Genomic DNA, 6,561 nt, shown 5'->3' with positions numbered 1-6,561 from the left:
ACATAGCTACTATCATTTTTTAAGACTTTTTTTTAACAAAAATACTTTTAAAACTTTATTCGTATCTTTCGAATATGATCATGATCGTGGAAAATAAAATCTCGATTTCATGTTTTGTTCATCAATTTCCGTTTTTATTCGAAGCCTTCATACATGGCTCGAATAGTTTATGTGTGATATCGAGTGTAGAATATCCATATATAAAATTTATTTCACTCAACTCCTTCGCAGCCAGCATCCGACTTTACTTTGAATGTCAAGAATGACAGTTGGCACAGCATCCATCATGTTCACACCAAAGCGACACAATAATCACGCATCACCGAGCACCCCATTTATAGTTTAAAATTAAACTACTAGAGATTCGCGTGTGCATACCTACTCCGCGTCGTGCGTCCAGAAATGGGGGAAACCTCAATCGATGAGCAACATACGCACTTTCGCAGAAATGGAAGAAATGCAGAATCACAAAAGTTGGGATCTAATTTTACCCTCATTACCATCCATTAAAATCAAAAACCGTTGTCAGTTGATCTGTCTGCGCTGCTTGCCCTTCGGGAAATTCGCTAGCACGTTTCTGCTATGCTACTTATATATGTTTGTAGCCCGACAAAATGCAAGCAGCACCAGATTCTACGCTTAAATTCTACTCGGTAACACACATTCGCACATGTTGTGCCAGCGAGCCAGCAAGCGAGGAGATATGTCAGTAATGTCGCAGAACGTCACTTGAAGTTCATTGGCATAAAAGAAGAAATAAATCGCAACCATGACTTGACGCAGGATCACGAAGATAGAAACTAAGAATAGTAAAATGATGTTTATGTTACACTACACAAAACGATCAGATAACAAAATAATATAACATTGATTTGAGTTTCATTTTTATTTAAATGTAAAATATAAAAATTAAAATTAAATGAAATAAGAAACCAATGAATATCAATTTGAAGTAAGATAAGTGAAGAACTGATAAGAGACAGAAGCAGAATTAAATAAAGCAAAACGAAAAAAAAATTAAAAAAAAAACCTAAAAATTAACTTGCCATTTTTTCACTGTGTATGCTGTTTAACTTGTACTTGGAAGTTTTTTGATTGCTAATTATTTTCTAGACTTCATTTTCTTTAAGATTTATAAATAGGCTGATACACCACAGATTGCTTCTCTCACCTAATTCTTCAAAATCTGTCTCAATCCCCAGGTTTCGACATTTCTGGGCTTCATTTGCTTGTGAAATATGCATTCATATGTTTTGATTTGAAAAGTTTAATAAAATAATTTCAAACATATTGACAATATTGAAAATAGTCGGTTTGGCCTTAAAGACAGTCGTGCGTTGTACCGAATTACTTCTGCAAAGAAGAAAATCATATCTTCGGAAATTAGGAAGGCTGGCTTAAAACACCCAACAAGTCAGGACTTTAATTCAAAATGAAAGAGTTTCTATTATGCTTTTTTATATTCAATCATCTACTGTTTAAAAACTATAGATATGTGAGAAAAATGGTGTCTGGAGGTGGTGTCTGGAAAAATGGTGTTCTCCTCGGCTTTTGGAGAAGAACGTTTTTTGCCTTTCTTTCAGAAAGGTATAGTTTTCGGTCGATTTGGGAGATCATTAATTATGGGTCTTAGATATACCTTTATCGAATCAGCTCGACGAGTTCAGACGATGTCAGTGTATTTGTGTGTATTAGCGCAGACACCAGATACCAGGTATCTGGTGTCTGCGGTATTAGTGTGATTTTTTGTAAACTTTGTTCCACACGTTTTTGCGAAACTGGGCAATACAATAAAAATGATTTTTATCTCAAAAAATCTGATTTTTTTCTTCTTCCATGTATAAAAATAAGAAAAAAAAAACGAAATAGTTTGAAAATAAAATTTTCATAGTAATTATCATCAAATCATCACTCCAAAAAACGTATCAATTTGGCTTGCTAGCCACAACCAGCAATCACTAAAATCAAGATTATCGTATATATGACGTCAAATTATACATGACGTCATATACACGATGGGCGCGCTCGCCGTGTATAGTGGTAAAAATTAGAGCCTCCACTCCCACTCATGATGTCATAATGACGAAGCTCCAAACCATATAATATTATTATGAATTTTCATAAAGGGGTACAAACCCGAACTTGCTATATTCAATCGATGGATGTAGGGTTCAACACCGCATTCTTCTGCAGCGATGGCTGGCTTTGATACTACGACGCAAGCGGGAATCTGTCAGATAATTTTGTAGTAAGTTTGAAAAAGGGCGAACGCGCCAAATGTAAACAAACCTAGCGTAACATTTCATAAGGGCGAAACCATCAGTTAGCTCGGACAAAAAAAAACGCTTTCGAAATTTCGGAACATCTGATCAAATCCTATTTAAAAAATCGACGCTATCTATAGGCCCTACCCTAATAAAAAAAACACATTTTAAATAGGCGTAATTTCACGTTCCTGTCCCAACGAAAATGTATCAACAAAAAGTTTCACCCAATTTAATTTTATCAACTTTTTTAAAGTTTAAAGTCATTTTTTTGTACATACGCGTTAATTTCAAGATATTGAATTCCCTGGACTTTAAAGTATTTCTGATTTTAAACTTAATTAAAAAAAATCGGGTCTAATAGTGAGTTTCAGAATTCAGATTAAAATCCAAAAATTCAGATGCAATCCAGCGCTAGACGATTTACAAAACAAATATGGCAAAAATTGACAAAAATTTACCAAAATTGACCAATTTTGAATGGTTTGACATAAATGATAACATTTACAAATTTGGCAAAACTGGATAGATAAAATCAATATAAATCATACAACTGAAAAAGTTTAAAAAATACGCAAAATTGACAGAATCAATATAGAAAAAAATAAACAAATTTACAAAACTGACATAATTTACAAAAATTTCAAAATAGTCTGCAATTACAAAAATGACATGATTGTTAAAATCGTCAAAAATTACAAATTGGACCAAACTTGCATAGTTGACAAAATTGATAAAAAATACAAAAAAAAAAAAATTACAACATTCACAAACTTGATAAATTTTACAAACCTGACAAATTTTGCGAATATGGCAAAAAATGTGCCCTTTTCAAAAATCGACCTTACGTTGCGCGTCATTCGTTGGCATACCCAGTATCCCATTATTTCCTTCCAATAAGATTCTATGTTCCCTACTCAGCATGAGAGCAGCAGTGGTATCAATTTTTTCAAAAGGGCGTGCGGCCAAATGTTAACAATCGAAATGTCAGCTGGGTGAAAAAGGACCGTTTTGAAGACCTACATTTTAAACCTAATTACTTTCAACGCGATTTTCTCGAAACAGCTTTCGCCCTTTACAAAAATGAATCAACATAGAAATCAAGTTTTTTAGCGTACCTATCAGGGGCATTCTTACTGGTATACATTTAAGGGGCAATTGGGTTGAGCTAGTTACCAAAAATTTTTACGTTTGGCTTGCAAAGAAAGTGATCCGTGATTCAAACAGCAATTTCACTGTTATCAAGCGCACACATAATATTTTATTGCATTTTGATGATTATTGATTTACATTTTACATTTTCGTCAGTTTTGTCATTTCTGCCATATTTGTCATTTTTGTCAATTTTGTCAAATTTTTTCAATTTGGTTATTTTTTTTTTTAATTTTTTTGCCAATTTTGTATAATCATTTTATTAAGTTTTCTGTTTCATCAATATTGACAATATGTTTAATCAAATATGACAATTTTGTTTATTAAATTTTGTCAATTTTAGCAATTTGGCCAAAATTGAAATAAATTGAAAAAGTTGACATAATTGAAAAATTGGCATGATTGAAAAAATTGAGATAACTGAAAAAATTGACCAAATTGACAGAACATATACGTCAAATTGATGAAACAGTTAAAAACTGTCCAAATTCACCATTTTGGCCAAATTGACAAGATTGACAAAATTGAATAAACAAAATTGATAAAACATATTGTCAATATTGATGAAACAGAAATTGAAAAACTTGATTATACAGAATTGGCAAAAAAAAAACAAAAATTGAAAAACATTACAAAATTGACAAAAATGATAAAAATGACAGAAATAACAATATTTTAGCATACCTTTCAGGGGCATTCTTACTAGTGTACAAGTAAGAATGCCCATGATAAAGCTTAGTTCTTTTAGAAATGGGACAGTTACGAATGCGTGTATCTCATAAACTTTTCGTTTGATCGAAATACTTTCTATGAAGGAAATGAAGGTAATCTTATGATAATTCATGAAAAAGTTTGAAAAAAAATATTTATCGTTTTTTTTGTAAGATTAAATTACTTTATTCTTGGTACCTCCCATCGGCCAGCGCACACTTTTTTCAGTCATGATAATGATCAGTTTTTCAAACTAAAACTTCGTTTAATCTGTATTTCAGGTGGCTACATCTTCCTCCTTCAATTTCTGCTACTTTTCGGACCAATACTTCTCTTTTAAGTGGAAATGAGGGCAATTTAGTGGATACAGCTGTTTCGAAATTAACAAATTTGACTATTTTTGAGTCACTTTTTGATCGTTTTTGATGGAATGTCTGCTGGCAAAATCTGGCCATAACGAAGTAAAACCATCAGGAGATTGAACTTGAAGTAAAACCGGTTAGTATAGATCGTAGGTTGCGAAGGGTACATACAAGATTACTCTTTTTAGGCTTTGGAAAACAGCGAAAACCATAGTTTTCGTTTTGAAAATTTTTGTTTATTTTCCACAGGAGCAGAATTTTGGCAAATTATTATATTTTAGACAAAATAACCAGCAAATACATACTTTAATATAATCGGGACCTTGCCATTAGCAGACATGGTATAGGATTCAAACGCTGGAATTAGTTTAAAATAGGGTATTTCATAAGTTTTCTCGTTCATCAGAAATCATTTGTCCCATAGACTTGGAACAGGCTATAAAGCTTACGAGCTGTGGAACTAGCAAAAATTTGTTGTTTGAGGTTAGGTTTGAATGACTCATTACCAGGCAACACTTTCAGCTTATCGGAGAAAATTTTGTTTTGGAAATTTCAGCGATCTACCCTTAGTTTTTCGCTTATTGAAAATTAAACATGCTGGTATGAGACTTGACTTCCCTGATGACCCTTAGCCGAAGTTGTCGATCATGTGCTTCACTCCAATGCTTGATTTGAACTTTGTGGACATTTTTGACAGTATTTGCATACTTTTCCACCACTCACACACAGTAATTCTTCGAATAATCAACGGTTATGTCAGCTATCAATTTGATACTGATGGATTTTGAATGCAACTGTGCAGAATTTTTTTTTCCTTTTTCTCTTGCATCGTAAATATCTCAAAAACGCGTAAATTTAAAATTTTGAAAAAAATAGGTCGGATAGTACTTTTTGCAGGTAACAAAATGCTGTCAAAATTTTGAATGTCCAATTACTAGTAAACGAGTTATTAGCAAAAGAAAATGTCCCATTTCTAAAAGAACTAAGCTTTAGGTATGCTAAAAACTTTTATTTCTATGTTGATTCATTTTAGTAAAGGGCGAAAGCTGTTTCGAGAAAATCGCGTTGAAAGTAATTAGGTTTAAAATGTAGGTCTTCAAACGGTATGTACTTTTTCACCCAGCTGATAATTCGATTTGTTGATATTTGGCCGCACGCCCTTTTGAAAAAATTGATACCACTGCTGCTCTCATGCTGGGTATGGGGAAAATAGAATTTTATTGGAAAAAATAATGTGATACTAGGATCAACTCATCTAGCAGTAGCATGTATCCTGATAAGTTAAAGACAAAAATCAAAAATAAATATTTTAAATATTGTCTTTTTTTTTTGTTTCGATTATAGTCGTTTTGCCATCTTTATGGCATTCGCGACTTTATCAACGTTGCAGTTGGCGGATCGTTATTGAAAAACTTATCCGGTACAACTGTGTTCGATGTTTACTCTTGGGCTCGAACTCGTGGACATCGGCTCAGGAGACAACAGACTTGCCAACTGAGCTATATCACAAGCCCATTAAATATTGTCGAGTATAAGTTTTTGCATCATTCAATTCCACTTGCTGTTCCAAATGTTATTTTCCTATGAATTAACTGACATATAATCGTTTTTCAATTCAATTGGATAATATCATCATCATTACAATTATTATTCTATTTGTCTATAATTTTATATCTTTCATTTGATAGTATTTCTTATAAAGTTTAATACTGACAAATTACGATAAAAAAAATGAGAAAAATGAAAAAGTAGATAGACATAATTGACAAAATTGACAAAAATAACTAAATTGAGACCAAATTTACAAAATTGGAAACAATTGACAAACTGGGCTAAATTAACTATACGACATAAATGAAAAAAAAAAATCTATGTTGACAAAGTTGCGACATTGACAAACATGACAAAATTGCAAAATTGTCCAAATTTAGAAAATTGACAAAATTGATTTAACTGACTATATTGACTGAATTTACTAAATTTACTAAATTGACTACCTAGGCAAAATTGACAAAATAGCCTAGGTTGACTTAATTCACAAAATTGACAAAACTATCAAAATGGACAAAATG

Source organism: Uranotaenia lowii, chromosome 2 (genome assembly GCF_029784155.1).
Source record: "Uranotaenia lowii strain MFRU-FL chromosome 2, ASM2978415v1, whole genome shotgun sequence".
In the NCBI taxonomy this organism is placed as follows: domain Eukaryota; kingdom Metazoa; phylum Arthropoda; class Insecta; order Diptera; family Culicidae; genus Uranotaenia; species Uranotaenia lowii.
Note: the sequence above shows the minus strand (reverse complement) of the source record.